We start from the raw sequence: 17,141 nt of genomic DNA, 5'->3' as shown, positions 1-17,141 counted from the left end.
CCAAGCTAAGATTCTGGTGGTAGAGGTTTGAAATTGAAGCTTGAGCCTTACGAGGCAGACGGAGATGAAATCCCTCTCCATTAGGAAGTTCCTCCTCTAAAGTGTTCTTACAGAATCAAGGAGAGTTTATAACAAAGCTTCCTTGTTTGTAGTTCATGGAAAGCCATTCTAAACCACCTGGTGAGAATGGTCTAGAACTCACGGATCTAGAATTTGGGATCTGACCACAGTAGGAGTCTCACTGACCACGGTGCAGTTTGACTTCAACAGGACTGTCACGGTAACTAAATCTGGTATACCTGTCATAGCTTACTGTGTTTGTTTCTGTATGGATTTAAATGGTCTAAATATGAAATTAAAAGTTTCAGTACATGGATCCCAGAAAGTAGGCTAAAAACTAGTCAGTAGATATAAAAGTATTCAATAAATACCAAATAGCCATTTTAGGCCCAGGGTCTGCTACAGTGTTACAGTGGAAGTCGTTTTTTTGTGTGTTTAACCAGGCACCCTTTAAAGTGCATCATGGGGTCCCAACATTTTTCCTGCAGTAGGAAAATATTTGTGTATCTCATAACCAATAAAAAAGATGATTACAGGAAAGGAATAAGTGGAATTTCTACATGATCTTTATTTGTAAAAAAAAAAAAAAAGATTAAAAACCACTTCAGATAAAGCAAAGGAAAAATTCTCTGTGAGTTAGTATTACAGACAATATATAAGAAGAAAATTGACATTGAACCACATACAAGTGCCCTTTGACATATAAAATAAATGCATCCCCCAAAATTTTTTTTGCTTTACAACCTTAGGATAGAATTTGTATATTTCAGCAACATCATGATCAATAAACATGGAATGAACTAAAATGTGAATTCAATCAGGCAAGGCAAAACAGACATGGTTTTATAAGCACCTGTTTTGTTTGCAGAACTCTCATATATTCTTTTTTTAAAATATAAAGATGAAGGTGAATTGGTGGTCACAGCTACCATGTCATAGATTTCAAAAGGTATCAAGACAATCTGACTAGCGAGTGGTTGTTTCACTCTGATAGTTCCATGTGCAGCTCTCCAGAAGCTGTGAATTTTACCCAAGAACACACTTGTCACTGATGGAAGAATTTATATGTGTCTTGCAGAAATCTGTTCTTTGCAATAACTTCTTGGGTGAGTTCAGCATATAATAGTGTTATTGTTACAGTGAGCAACATTCATGACAGCAATTCATCAATGTGATATTCATTCAAATAAATATTGAATGAGCATTAATATATAACAGGTCCTCTGCTAAGCACTAGAGAGTCAATAATGGACAAAAATATCATAGTGTCTATGTAAATAAACTCTTTAGGAGCTGATGATTTATGGAGAAGATAGATTTTAATTAACTAATCACACCAGTAGGCATATAATTAAATATAATGGTAAGTTCTAGGAAAGAAAAATGCAGGAAGTGAAGAATGTTGACAATAATGGGAATCTCACCTATTTGGGCAGAACGTGGCATATTGCAGGGGGAAGGGTTGGGTCAAGATCAGGGAAAACTTCCCAGGGAGAGTGATGATTGAGCTGAAATCTGAAGGATATGGAGTAGTTAGATAGTGGATACTGTGATATTCTGCTAGAATTCTGTCTTCAGAGCCTATGCATCCACTCCCTAGTTGCTGAGAATAGTGGCTGTTGTTTGTTCAGGGCTGTGCCCTTCCTTGGAAGTGGCCCTCAGCCCCAGGGAACTGTATGGGTCTTGAGTATAGCTATCCTTTCTGTCACAGGTCAGTGGTAGGTGCAGAAATACTAAGGCTCTGATCCTTTACTTCTCTTTGAGATAACTCCAAGGGAACTTCCCAGCTCCAAATCTTTCCTTAGGTTTGTCTGGGGCCTTAGCTGATCAACTTTTTCCTCTGCCCAGTCCTTTACTTCCTTTCAGCTGAACCTTCTAGGATCAGTTCCCATACATTTCTGCACACATTACTGTGTCTCAAAGTCTGTGTCCAAGTTGCTCAACTGAAGGCAGTTGTTCATGGTGGTCTTGGGAAGTCAAATCTAAAATGGAATTCTGGAGATGGATCACTTGCCAGCCATCTGGCAATGAGGACCCTATCACTGGTGGTAGGTGGTGTATGGATTGCCCCTGGCATGTTGTAAAGTACGATTGTTAAATATACCCCTGTGGAGAACTGAAATGGGATACTGATAGAAGGATATGCACTGACTGATACATGATTTTTGGTTTTTGAAAGGAAAAAGAGAAAACCATAAGGACCGTGGAATTGGATTAGTAAGTGTCAGTGATTCATTGAAAAGAGATTATTACAGGCTCAGGCTGATTAATCACCTATTTTAGGCAACATTTAAAACCAGAGCACTGAATCTACAATCAGAGGGCATAAGATTGAGGGCACTGATCAGAACCTAATCATAAGAGTAATAGGAATTTCAAAAAGGTTGAATTCTGAGCCTTGGTAGGTCTCCCCATTAAGGTCAAAACCCCGTAAGGAAGAAGAGGAACTCTGAAAATTGGGATGAATATATATGGGAATTTCAAGGTTGAAGACCTTGAACTCACAGATTCCCTTTATTTGGCTCATCCTGCAGCTGAACAACTTCCCCTTGCTAGGAGATAGGTTCCTTTATCTATTTCAGCATTTTGTTAAAAATCATTTAGAGTTCTCAAATGAGGTAGACATCCTACAAGACAATGTTTGCCCCTAATCAGAATTTACATCCACCTCCCTGCTTGGCAATAGACCAAAACAGAGGTAAGATCCTAGCATAGCTTGATGAGATGTTCTGGACCTGCTCAAGGAAGAGAGGGGCTATTTATCAGTGGAGCTGCAGGATCTGCTAATATATACCAGCAGGAGCTGGAAGAGTTTGCATGGGAAAAGGATACCAGGGACATCAGATCAAGGGGAAGCCTATAGATATGGGGAATTCTTCTCTGATACAGGATGTAACACCATCTGAGAGATGGCTCTTATTAAGTTAAAAAAGTGGCATCTCACATTAAATGGAGATGATAGAACTATCAAGACAAAGGAAAAAAGGATCCTTAGGCTCAGAAAAATAACATGTTGAGGTAGTTATATCAGGTTGGAAAATCCACTTGCCTACTAGGTTCTACAGAGGAAATCCCATTTACCAAAGAGGCCATGCTGGTGAGAGGGATAATACCATCATTGAGAAGGTCTATGATGACTTCCCTTCATATGCTGGGGTTAGAGCAGGACACCTTCTTACAGAACTAGAGTCCCTGAAAGAAGACAAATCAGGTGAGGTGTTGAACTGCCAGAAGCAGGGAGTGGGGGTGGCACGGTTACTGCAATGAATAGAAAGACCAAAGCGGTATCCAGGGAGTCCCAATATACAGAGAGCTATGGAGGTAGTCATAGAAACTGAGTTTGGGGCAAGGTATATGGGAATCTAACAGTATTTTTTAATGATACAACCAAAGGAAATTGATTGGGTGATTAGAAGTCTGGATGATTGCCAGATTCTGGAGCTGAGATTGTTATAAGACCTTGAATCCCTCTCTGAAGGAGAGGCCAGATCTCTAATAGGCAGGAGTCTGCAATACTGTGACAAGCATATTCAGCAATAATTCCCTTACTCTTCTCCCAAGGGATCTCTAGCCATTTGCATAGATAATTAAACATTGGCAAAAGAAAAACACCCTCACGTTTCCAGGATTATGAGAACAGAGTCTAAATTGACGTTGATATCTAAGTACACAAATACTACCCTTCAAGCCCACCTATTTGAGTGAAGGTGTAGAAGCTAGGTAATAAATGGATTCCTGGCCCTGGTCCAAATCACAGTGAGTCCACTGGGTGTACAGAGTTACTTCATTTTAATATACACATTCCCTGAATTTATAATTGGAATGGATGTAGTTGGTAGCTAGCAGAATCCTCCTCTCGTTTTCTTGACTTGGGCTGGGGGTAGATGTGGTGAAAATGCTATTATAATGGCTTGAAAATGACCCACTTCCCAAGCTAAAAGGGGACTCAAAATCAATATTACATCCCAGGAGGGCTGACAGAAATCAATGCTATTTTCAAGGATTTGAAGAATGTAGGGTTAGTGGTCACTGTTATATCCTCATTTAAATGCACTGATCTGGCCCCTATTAAGAGTGGATGGATAACAACAGTTTACAATGGACAACTGTAGATTTCAACACGTAGTGGCTTTAATTGCAGCTGCAATGTGAGATGTGGTAATTTTACTACAGCAGAATAAGGGAGCCCGTGGTGCATGGTATGTGCCTTTCTTGGAAATGCATTCTTTTCTATTCTATCAGAAAGAAGACTTAAAATCTCTGTTAATGTCCTGGCTTGATTGTCTGAACCCTGGAAAGAGAAAGATTAGAAGCTCTGGGGCAAGCGGTCAGGGGAAGAGGCACAGGAAGAGATCTATAGGAGTGGGCACAGAATGTGAAGGCCTCTGGATCACAGCTCAATGCTCATCAGAGGAATTTAACAACCAAGACCTCCAAAGGATTAGTGACTTCTTGTTCATTTGGAGCAGGGGTATACACTGAAAATCAATGACATACTGGCCGGCATCTATCAACTGGCCACAGAGCTGGCAATAAAGAACACATAAATGGAGTTACCATGGTGACAGAAATGGTATCTAAAACCCAGTAGCATGGATCTTCACTCAATGAGGATGATTTGCTATGACTACTGCCAAAAGTCCAACTTGTACATATTATAGACCAACAGTTAGCCCTTGATCTGGCCCAGTCCCCCAAAGTAAGCTAACTTACTAGGAAGTTGACTGCATTGGATTTCTTTCACTCTTGAAGAGGCAGTGATTCATCCTTAATGGGTTTGTCACATAGTTTGGAGATGGGATTTCTTTTCCTATGGCAGAAACTTGACAATCATCTCTATTAAAGGTTTCTAGAGATTGATCTGTTAACATGGGATACTGCACTACCTTGTTTTAGATCAAGTGAACTAAATAGTAACAAAGTTATATGTAGTCACCATAGTGGACACAGGACCACAAGGTCTACCTGTTTTACAACACATGTTACAGACTGAATGGCTTTGCTCCCCTCCCCACCAAAACCCATATATTGAAACCTAATACCCAATGTGATGGTATTAAGAAGTGAGGCCTTTGGGAGGTGATTACAATATGTGGGTGGGGCCTCTAGGAATGGTGTTAATGCCCTTATAAAAGAGAACCCAGAAAGCTCCCCTGTCTTTTCTACCATGTGAGGACATAGAGGGAAAATGGCCATCTTGAACCAGGTTTCAAATCTGCTGGCACCTGGAGTTTGGACTTTCCAGCTTCCAGACTGTGAGAAATAAATTGTTTACAAGTCACCTAATCTCTTATATTCTATTACATCAGCCTGAATGGACCAAGACTGATTCCCACAAACCAGAAACCATCAGCCTGATACAGCAGTGAAACTGTGTTTTAAACATGCAACTGAGGTGTTGGGTTGGAAATCATACCTTGAAGAGATGGAGTACCATACTTCAGGACATGGCAAACACTGAAAATTATTGACTATTTTGTTATCCTATGTCCTCTGTGTCTAGAATTCATAGGGCTGGGAACAAAAGGATGGAATTTGAAATGGTGTCATTTACCATCACCCCCCTTCTGTGATTTCTGTCACAACAGTTTTAGGCTCCATGGGTCTAAAGATCATGGTTCTCAAATATGTAATGATCTCACCAGGAAAGACAGTAAAGTCCCTCTAGATTTTAAGTTATGTCTTCCATCCTGGTGCTTTGGTCTTCTCATGACAAAGGACCTAACAGTCAAAGAAAGGAGGGAGCACTGATAGGAGCAGTTGGCTCAGATCAGCGGGATGGGGTAGGGCTGTTGTTACATAATGGGGGAGAGTAGAATGTGTTTTGAGCTCAGGTGACCTACTAAAGCATCTCTTTTGCTCTCTCATCCAGCTTTAGGATTAAATGAATATGTACAGTAACCATTATATGAGAAGGACATGGTAACTCCTGGGACTCAGACCTCTCATGGATGAAAGAATCAGTTGTCCTTCCAGGGAAGGCATCACCTAGGCCAGCAGAGGAGTTGGCCAAGGGTGAAGGGGAATCTAGAATGAGTACTGGAGGAGAGGATGATGAGTATCAGTTACAGCTTTGAGATCAAGTGCAATAACGTAGCTTGTGTTTCTTACCATTTATTTTCAAGGTCCCCAACCAGTACCCTGGGAAAGCTCTTTCTAGGTGAAGCAAACTTCCTAAAAACAGCAAGTGAACCTGACAGTGCAAGGGACACGGAGGTACTTCACTCACCATCCTGCTTCAGAGCCAGTGTGTCCCTCCCCCCGCTAGTGGAAATATGAATTGGTAACAGGTCAAAGCTCTATCCTTCACTGGGAATTGTCCTCGGACACAACAAATTGCTATGATTGCTCATGCGGTTTCCAGTGGGCAACTTGTGGTTAGTGACTGGCTATTGTGAGAATACAATGGGCCCTTTTCTACCACTTGGGACTAGTCTGAAGGATCTTCCTAGCTCCAGCGCACGCCTCAAGAGGGGCAGATACTTTCATTGCAGCCACACAGCAGGTCGGCTACTCCTATGCCCCGCCCTGCCCTCTGTACTTGCTTACAGGTGTAACCCTGAGAATGAGCCTCCTTAAACCTCCTGTGTGCAATTTCCCTTCTATTATGGATTGAAAGCTTATGTTCTCCTAAAATTTATATGTTTGTCAAAGCTATAACCCTTAGTGTGGCTGAATTTGGGCTTGAGGCCTCTAAGGAAGCAATTAAGGTTAAACGAGTTCCTAAGAATGGTGCTCTAATGAGCTAAGATTTGTGTCCTTCTAAGAAGAGGCACCCTCAGAGAGCTTACTCTCTCTCTCTGTACACCAGCACTGAGGAGAAGCCATGTGAGGACATAGCTAAGAAGGTGGCTGTCTCCAAGCAGGAAGAGAACCCTCATGAGAAATGGGATTAGTAGGTACTTTGTTCACAGACTTTTAGCCTCCAGAACGGTGAGAAAGTAAATTTCTGTTTTTTAAGCCACCCAGTCTGTGGTATTTGGTTATGGCCGTGCTAGCAAACTAAGATACCAGCTCAGTCCATTTGCAGGAAACTCCACCTAAACACATACTAAAATGTGCCCTGAGGCCATTCCTGTCTGAGTCTGGAGCTCACAAGAGGATTTTTGGCTGCAGTTTTGGATGTTGCTCTGGACCAAAGCATTCTGGTAATATTTTTAAAGGAGCTGGCTTTTAAAGGTGTGTTTGATGACTCTTTTTATTTGAAGAGGAAAGAGGAGCCTATAAATTATTTTAAAGTAAACACTTTTCTCAGCAAAGCTTTTATTTAAACAGCATTAAAGCTACCATGGTAAGACTTCCAAAGAATGATTTTGGCCTTACAAAACAGGTGGATTGCTATTACCCCTACAGGTGATACCAGAGGCAGGGGATACACAAATATGTCTGTCAACGACCTGTCCTTAGCAAATTGCTTGACATATGTCCAGTCCAATATAATGTATAAAACAAATGTTGGGGTATTAACAGGAATTATGAAAAAGGATTATGTTCCCTTGAACTTGACCCCTTTTATTTTATTTTATTTTATTTTTTTTAAAGAGATTTTATTTATTTATTTAACAGACAGAGATTACAAGTAGGCAGAGAGGCAGGCAGAGAGAGAGGAGGAAGCAGGCTCCCCGCTGAGCAGAGAGCCCGATGTGGGGCTCGATCCCAGGACTCTGAGATCGTGACCTGAGCTGAAGGCAGAGGCTTTAACCCACTGAGCCACCCAGGCGCCCCGAACTTGACCCCTTTTAAACTCTTGCACTCCAAAATGAACCATTGTTAGGATCTTAAATATTGAGGAAGAAGAAAGAGGTGGACTAAAGCAGATGGAAAAGTTAAAAGGAAAATTAAATCTACAAAATAAGATAGAGACTGTGGAAAAATAAGATTTAAAAATAGTTTAAGATTAAGCTGAAAGAAATCTTCCGTTATAGATCACCTGTTCACATACCAGGGAGAAAGGCCACACATACATTGAAGACTTCTGGCAATAACGCACCCACCCACCCATCCGCCCACGCACACACATGCACGAATAATTCAATTCACCCCTCTTTATCCTTACAGTTATAACATGGGTTCCCATGGGCACATAGAAACACTGTGCCTACAACAATCCTCTAAAGAATCAGGTCCCAACCGAAGTGATGGTCAGGGTCTCTTTCTACAACAGGAAACCACCTGGAATCCATCCCTCCTTCTTATATTAGTTCATTCTATAATTCAATATTGATTTGAGGGAACCATCGCAAAATTGATGAAAAAAATGAAGTTTTCTTCCAAGGAAAAAAAATGTTCCATTATGTTTTTTTCCCATCATGAATTCAAATTACACTGAGTGAGAAGAGCTGTGGAAAGTAAGTCCAGTTTAAACAATGTTCTATTGTGTGCAAAACCTTTCCTCTTTATCCATAAAATTCATTCTCCGTGGGTAAAATAGCTTGGTTCTCCTTGCAGCTATTGCCAAATAATGGACATTGGGTTTAATAGGTTTTCGCTTGCTTTGGGATTTCAGAGAGTTATTATATTTTCTTTTACCTGGAATCTTGTTTTCACCTTTTTGGGTACAGAATATGTTGCATTCAAATTTAGCTTCGGTTGGTTTGTTTCAAGTTTTTATTCAAATTCACTACTGGTTTCAGGTGTAGAATTTAGTAATTTATCACTTACATACAACACCCAGTGCTCATTACAACCAGTATCCTCCTTAATACCAAATCTACTCTTTCAAAGTCACGTTTAATGGAAACTTGTGGTTTCAGATTTACTTAATGTTTCAGAAGAGGCAGCTACTTTTAGCACCTCAGTTTTTCTGTCTGTTAGGATGTGCCTTAAATCTGGAGGGATTATACTTTAGCTATAAGACCCTTCAGGCAAAGAGTAGAATTTGCTTCTTTCTCCCTAGAACATAATACACTGGTACTATGTTCACGAAAGCTACTTTTGCAATTGGAACTGATTTTTTTCCCCTACAATCATTTATTTTCCAAGATCTGATATAGCTTGTGACTACATAATGTCCCACTCTTGCTGTCCTTCTGTTTTTTTCTGTATGTTATGCATTTTCCATCTGTGACTTCCAAAATCAGTCCAGAGTTCAACTTGAAGTAGCCTGAACCCGTTCCCAACTTTTAAAATATCTTTCATAGTAATGTTTCTTATTTTCCCCAAATTAGTTTGACCTCACTCTATTCTATGTCAATGAGCCAGCTATTAAATATTTATTGAGCAGTTTCTAAATGGATAGGCACAGACTAGATGACACATGTAGAGTGAAAATTTGCTGTATTTTAAAATTATTGCATAGCCAGATATGTTTCACATTATGTATAAAATGTGTTTCTTTTTCCTACAGCTGTTTTCTCATCCTGGGTATGGACATGCATTCATTTCCTAGGTTGGCCAGGCTTCAAATCCATTTCTTTTCTACTAAATAGTCACTTCTTGAGGCATTTTTATAAAAAATAAGTAAGCGCATCAAGCCTGTCCTGAAAACCTCATCACCTTCCTTGTGAAGGAAAAATGATATGCCTTCAAAATTGTCCTTTCCATGATCATAGATTAAAAACCCCCCTGAAAACATTGCATACATCGAAATGAAAAAGGTTTTTAGTCTTTTGCTGCTGTGAGGTCGAGGCTCATGGTAATTTCCTCTGACTGTACATCTGTCTCCAGGCTGCCTTCTAATCCATGCACTGTACGATTTCACTGAGGATTTAGGTCATCTCATTTATAGAGGGGTGGAGCCTCATTCTGGAAAGGCTAATGTATTCTTAACTTCCCCTGCAGGTAATATATTTGCTGGGAGAGGACAAAATGGGGAGTAAATGTAAACACATACAGGTGTAAAGGGTTTGTGTCGTTCCTGGTGAGCCTGGTACTTATGAGAAGATATTAGCTACTGTATGGTATACTGATGTCCCTGATGTCACTCATTTCACATTTGTAAAATTAAATCAAAGCACATTACATAACAATGTTGGGTAGCAAGGTTATTTTCACAGACATTTGATGTGAAATAATAATAAAAGGAATCATGTAACTGACAGTTCTCTGGCATAGAAAACCTCATCAGTACTTCCTACAGGCAGAGCAATGAGGAAGCCAAAAGAGGTGGAGCAATGAAATTCAAAGATCCTGGGGTCATTGGCCCTGAGTCCTTGTGCTGTGTCTTACTGCATAGATACTCCTGGGCAGCACTGAAAATCAAAGCCTTATACTTTCCCTGAGGTAGAAAGCACATTAGAAAGTAGTCCTAAAACATAGCAGGGTTCCTTCAGTGTCTCAGAAATGTAAGGTCACTGGGCTAGCTTCCTTAGTCTCTTGGAATAGTGTTTGCTTTACCTTTACTTTCCCCCAATGTACTTACTATATAAAATAAATAAAATAAAAATTTTCAGCTGAAGTACCATCCACCTCTCACTTGGAGTCTTGCTTTCAAAGTAGGATCCAGTCCTTTAAGCTTGTATTTGAAGTGAATCAGAACAGGCCTTTTATAACTGATGATTTCATGCTTATAAACTTTCTGAATAGCCTATTTTATGCTAAAACATATCCCTCTAAAACTTAAAACCTTCTATGCTGGTGTTTGGAAGAGAATCTTTGGCAATGTTGGTATGTGGTAAAATCTCCTAGCCTGACATCTTGTTCAATAGAATAGGAAGAGGTCAAAGATACTTTGGGGACTTTGAGCCTCCATGCTGGAGAGGTGGGACACATTCAGAGGGACAATAATAAAGAAGAATTTATATTTTTAGTCAGCATACTTAAAAGAGAATGTTGGATGAGACAGTACAGCCAAAAATTGAAAATAAAATCACCTGGCTTCTTTTCTCAGATGCTATACTCATCTTCCTGCTCTGTGTGTCCCCAGGTTATGGAACACATGCATTTGGTAGGAGAAAAGCAACAGCTACATCCTCCTCTTAAACAAATATCTTTGCACCTCTTGTCATAGATTTATATGGAAACACTACATACTTAGGAAATTCTTAGGAAATTCATTTAAAGGTATATCACCAGTAAGTGGCTGAATTAATAATATTTGAATCCAGGTCTCTCCAGGAAGTTCTGTGATGTCTCCATTATTATTTGTTGCTATTTTGCTCAACTAACTAATACACCCACAGTTCAGCATTTTAGTTTCCCTACCTTGGTTTCCATTGATCTCCATGAACATTGCATGCTTAACTGCCAGAATCTCAAATACCATTGCCCAGTGGGTATATAATGGAGAAACAGATGTCCAGTCTTAGCAGCAACACACTCCTTTCCAATATTCTTTTCATGATCCTGTCTCTGATGTTCCAGGTTCGTATTTCCATGAAGTAGGAACCCTACTTCTGAAGACCCATGGAAAACACCTTCAGAATCCTCTGCCACAGAGGCAGTCAGTCATAGAGTAGGGCTTTGCAGGTGATTGCTCTTGTGATAATACAATACCATAAGAGGAAAAGGCATGGAATATAAGCCATTGCTCTGTTTCCCCTAGAGAGCAAGTATATTTCAGAGTGGTGGAGGGTGACCTTGTGAAAGAGTATTATTAAAAATTCTGGGGGCACCTGGATGCCTCAGTGGATTAAGCCTCTGCCTTCAGCTCAGGTCACGATCTCAGGGTCCTGGGATCGAGCCCTGCTGCGGGCCCCCTGCTCAGCAGGGGTCCTGCTTCTCCCCCTCACGCTCTGCTTGCCTCTCTGCTTACCTCTCTGCTTCCTGTAATCTCTGTCAAATAAATAAAATCTTTAAAAAAAATCTGCACAGTGTCTGCCACCCCTTCTGATATACATACCATTCCTCTCTCTAAACCTTATTTTTTCTGCACGCTGGGATATGGATGGATGTGTCAGGTGGATGTGTCAGATAAGAATACTTACTTGTATTCCAGATAAGAAGGAATGAAGTAGAGTGGAGTCCCAAGAGGTCAGGTGATACTGATGGTGTATAGAATTAGCCTCCAGAGACCAAAGGAGAGGCAAGAAAAGAACAGACATTTTCAAGTTGATCTTTTTCTCCCCTTCCTTCCCTCACTTCCTAGTACGTGGCCTTCATCTTGTCTCTTCAGTACCATTGAAACTGCTTGGAAACTCTTCTCTCTGCCTTAAGTGTCATCCCATCCAGTATATTAAAACATATCATAATGTGCTCCTCTGTCTAGGACTTTTTATTAACTTCTCTTTCTCAGATGATAAAATCCATGTTCCTCATGGTAGTAATAAGGACTTCTATGATTGGGCTTCTGGGTACTATTAGCATTTTCTCCAGCCACAGCCAAGCATGGTTCCTTTGCCCTACTGTAACTTTTATTTTGTTGTATTTTTCTATCTGTATAATGCTGTTCCATGGTTAGTGGTTTTCTCATGTTGGTTTTTTTCCTTTGGATTGTCTTCCATTTTTCTGAGCTAGTTCTCCTGATGACTTCCTGTTGATATTTCAACAATTAACCTTAGTGTCATTTCTGGTTTGATGCATTCCTTCATTGCCTTGGTGACAATTGCACATAAACTTCCCTGCTCTCCACCCCCATACTTAGACATGTTTTCACACTTTTTCCTTCTTTATTCACATGTATCTTTTTATAGGCTTGTTTCTGCTATTAGTCCTTCAGTTTTTTTCAAAAGCAAGAAGTGTGTTTTATTCATTTAATGTGGATGGTTGACTTTCTGAATAAGAAAAACCCCAAGTAAAGCTAGCCTGAGGTAGGGAAATGTGTGCGCGGGGTGAGGAATATATATTAGTGTCTATCTTTCAGAAATCTAAGGATGAGGGGAGAATCCAGCTTCTTGCAAAGAGGAGCCACATTTCAGACAATTTTGTGAGTTCTTATCTTTTCATCTCTTTCTCCATCTCCATCTTTATCTCTCTGTATCTCTTGGATCTGTTTGTCTTTGCCTGAGTTTACCCACAGTCACACTTGACTTGAGTTCACGCCATCTTTATGACAGGAAGGAGGAAGAGAGATACTTTCTCCTTCCAAATGTCTCCAGAGTAAATTGCATAGACAGATTCTGATTGGCCAGGTCAGGCTCTGTGTTTATTCTCACTGCTAGAGTTTGAATATTGTACTATTTAATAGTTCACCTGAACTACATGGATTGGGAGAGTGGCGGTTTTCCAAAGAAAGAGAAACTGAGGAAGAAAATAGAAGATGTACTACAAATGACTCTTGAACAACATAGGTTTGAACTGTGCAGGCCCACTTATATGTGTTTTTTTACAGAACTGCACTGTAAATCTATTTCCTCCTATGATTTTCTTAAAAACTTTTCTTTTCTCTTGCTTACTTTAAGAATACACTGTGTAATACATATACAATATGTGTATTAATTGACTGTTTATATTATTGGTAAGACTTTTGGTCAACAGTATGCTATTAATAGTTAAGTTGGCAGAGAGTCAAGTTATATGCAGATTTTCAACTTCATGGGGCATCAGCACCCCAACCCCTGCATTGTTCAAGGGTCAATTGTATACATAAGAAATGTGCAAGATAAAGGATTTGTTAGATGAAGGCATAATTGGATATAAGTAATTTTTAGTCTAACACAGAGAAGCACATGGATTAAAAAAATGGCAGTCAGGGAATGGGGAAAAGATCCCTGGAGTGATCAGACACAGTCTGTGAGTTGTATGATTATTATCATCTTAGAACTCAGTGGTTTTCAAGATATCACAAAGTTATATAACCATCACTATCAATTCCAGTACATTTCCATCATCCCAAAGGAAATCCCATAGCCATTTGTACTGTCCATGTTTTATAATGAGATCTTAAAGTGCATGCTTGCCCATCTTGCACCATCAAAATTGGGTAGCTTAATCAATGAGGAATCATTCCTCGAAACAAATGGCGGGAAATGGAATGGTTTGGTCATTTGTATCTTACTTCTCACTTTAATCCAAGGAACCTGGTGATGTGAATGAATAACTTTGTTAAAAATTAAGAAGTCCCCGTTTCCCTTTGAATGCTGACTCAATTTCCCTAGGACCCATCTTCCTATACTGTGATGTTTTTAAAGCATATTCTCTCTAGGGTTGTTAGAGAAAAAATGCTTAAAAACTTCAAAATATATCTTAATCATATCAAAATCTACACATATTTTTATGCCAATCAATTAATAAAATTAGAATCTTGACAATTTATTAGTGTCCTAAAATGGATAGCGATAATTTTAGACAGGGAAAGGTGTTACAACAAATAGCATGTTCTCTTGCTGAGGTGCAAAGAATCATCCACAGTCTTTCATAAGACCCAGAGTCTATTTCTTCAGATGCAAGAGTGACCTCTGATTTTTATTCTAGACTACTGCTCTCCTAATGATTTTAACTTCCCTTTCATGGGAACAGGATCCAACAATCCAATTTCCACTTGGATACAGCCAATAAATTTAAGCTCAAGGACAAAGCAACCGATGGAGATACAGAATTCTAGTTTAGAATACATAAAAGAGAAGGGAAATAAGAATTGTATTTCAGCATCACCAAAAGCAAATCCTGCTCAAACATACAGTATGGGTTCCAACATTAGATAATTTATCCATAGTTCCTTATTTACTATAATCTGCTCTTTTTTAAAAACTTGAAATATTAGAATAATTCAATAGGCAGTAGTTCAAGGGTTGGAGGAAAATCAATGCATCTATCAGTGCATGAAAAAACAGAATCTTATATCACACAAGACAGAGAAGCTCTTTTAGTGTTGCCAGTAAGTAGCTTTGTGATTTTTAGCAAGCTACTTGATTTCTTTTGGCCTTACTTGTGAAGGGACTCAGTCATATGGAAAGAAAATTAAAATTTTCCTGTGCTTCCCTAAAAGACAGTCCAAATGTAACAGTAAGAATTTGTAGGGAACAAAACATATACTTCTTTGAAGTATGGGGAAACATAGAAAAGAACTACTTAATAATTAGAATTGTTTAACAAAATAAAATAAGGACTTCTCAATTCTTAGAAATGTTGAAGTAGGGTTTGTATGACTGTCAAGCCTATTTAGAAGGAGAAACTATTGATAGGAAATGTTACTAGAGATGGTAACTTGAGATATGTAATCTTAAAAATCACTATTGAAAAACTATAACTTTAAAGGTACCATACATAATAATTACATTAAGAGAATGCCCATAAATACATAAATGTGCTTTTCAGATGAAGGAGGTCTTGTTTTCATCAATGAGTTAGATGTTATCTAGTGCTTACAGAAATAATCAGTTTCCTTCGCAATTTCCTTCAGAAGGGAGCCCCAATATTCTTTTGAACTTGGGCAGCCAAGTGCTTCAGCTCGACTTCTCTAAGATGATCATATGAATTTCAGTGCCCAGGTGGGAATTGGCCTGGTAAAGGGTAGGTGATACCATTATGTCCAGTGACATTTGAAGAAACCTTATCTGGGAAGATTCACTGCTGTTAAGAATGGATCATGAGAAAAGGATATACACTCTTCTATTTAGGCCTTTGATTGAAATGAGTGAGGAATTGATGCCTGGAGCCTGCTGCAACTTATCTCCTTATTTCTGTAATATGAGTGTTATGATGGTGAATTTTATGTGTCAACTTGACCTAACCATGGGGGACCTAAATATGTTGTTAAAAATTAGGGGCACCTGGATGGCTCAGTAGGTTAAGCCTCTGCCTTTGGCTCAGGTCAAGATCTCAGGGTCCTGGGATCAAGCCCCGCATCAGGCTCTCTGCTCAGCGGGAAGCCTCCTTTCCCCTCTCTCTCTCTGTCTGCCCCTCTGCCTACTTGTGATTCCTCTCTCTTTGTCAAATTAAAAAAAAAAAAACAAAAAAAATTATTTGGGGTGTTTCTATGAGAGTATTTTTGGATGTACTTAACATTAGAATTAGTAGACGAGTGAAACATATCGTCCTTTATAATGTAGGTGGACCTCTTCAGTTGACTGAAGGCCTGAAGAAGACAAAAGACTAACTGTGAGTAGGAGAAAACTCTTTTTCCTGATGGCTTTTAATCTGGGACATTGACTTCCCCTGATTCCAGAGCAGCTTCTGGGCTTTGGACTTAAACTGGGACATCAGCTCTGCAGATTTCAGACTTGTCAGCTTCCATAATCACATAATCAAATAAATCTCTTTCTCCATATATACACATCGTATTTGTTCTTTTTCTCTGTAAAACCTTGACTAATAATACAAGTGTGTCACAAAAAAATGATGAACAAAAGATAGAGAATGCCTGTTTTTTTTAAATGACATCATTGGCAAATTGGATAACCAAACAGATGGCTTTCATATTTCCTATTATGTCATAGAGAAAGGAAAAGAAAAGGAGGGGGTAGAAGAGATCTTTTGTGTTTGACTTATTTGAAGTTGGATCTTCTTTTAGTTGTTACTTTAGCCAATACCATATCCTAACAATTACAATCATGGAAAATTTATACTGAGTGTTCTTTATAGTTCATTACTACTCTAAAATCTTAAGATTTATCTGGTTGGCCCACCTCACAGGGCCATGAAAATAAAATGAAATGTTTCTATGGGAAAATGTATAAAGTATGATTCAATTGTCAGGAACTATTAGCATTTGTTTTATGATGGACTAAAATATATTCCTTGGCTCCTGAGTTGACAAATCTTTATGGATTTTTGAAGAAAACATCAAACATCTGTAGTAATAAAACAATGCAGGGAAAAATGAAGTTAAGATGAATTGAAATCCAGCAAAGTTATATTAGAAAAAACTATCCTTTGACAATAATGAGATAGAATCTTTAACTAGAAGAGAGAGAAATTCCATGAAGGGAAAATTTCCATGAAGTGGATTATTTGTGATTAAGAGAACTAGGTCATGTCAGTAGGAAAGAGCTACAGGAGGGAGATTTGAGAAGTGACAATAAAGACACCAGAAATTCTGTCACTGATGGAAAAAGAAAAAAAAGAAAAAAAATTAAACCAAAAAAACTTGTACAGAGCCTTCCCTCTTAAGACTGTTCCCTCTCGGGGCACCTGGGTGGCCCAGTGGGTTAAGCCTCTGCCTTCGGCTCAGGTCATGATCTCAGGGTCCTGGGATCGAGCCCCACATTGGGCTCTCTGCTTGGCAAGGAGTCTGCTTCCTCCTCTCTCTCTCTGCCTGCCTCTCT

The 17,141-nt window shown here is 39.2% G+C and overlaps 1 long non-coding RNA gene across 1 annotated transcript; it reads left to right on the top strand.

Moving 5' to 3' along the window:
• The first annotated feature begins 215 nt into the window (after positions 1–215).
• Positions 216–15,977, top strand: LOC125101726 (uncharacterized). Its single transcript, XR_007127903.1, has 3 exons — positions 216–280; positions 15,278–15,387; positions 15,927–15,977. It is a non-coding gene; the product is annotated as an uncharacterized LOC125101726 (long non-coding RNA).
• The last annotated feature ends 1,164 nt before the right edge of the window (positions 15,978–17,141 follow it).

The sequence above is a fragment of the Lutra lutra genome, chromosome 6 (genome assembly GCF_902655055.1).
Source record: "Lutra lutra chromosome 6, mLutLut1.2, whole genome shotgun sequence".
NCBI classification, from domain to species: domain Eukaryota; kingdom Metazoa; phylum Chordata; class Mammalia; order Carnivora; family Mustelidae; genus Lutra; species Lutra lutra.
The sequence above is the reverse complement of the archived record's forward strand: the minus strand, read 5'-3'. Positions and strand labels throughout refer to the sequence as shown.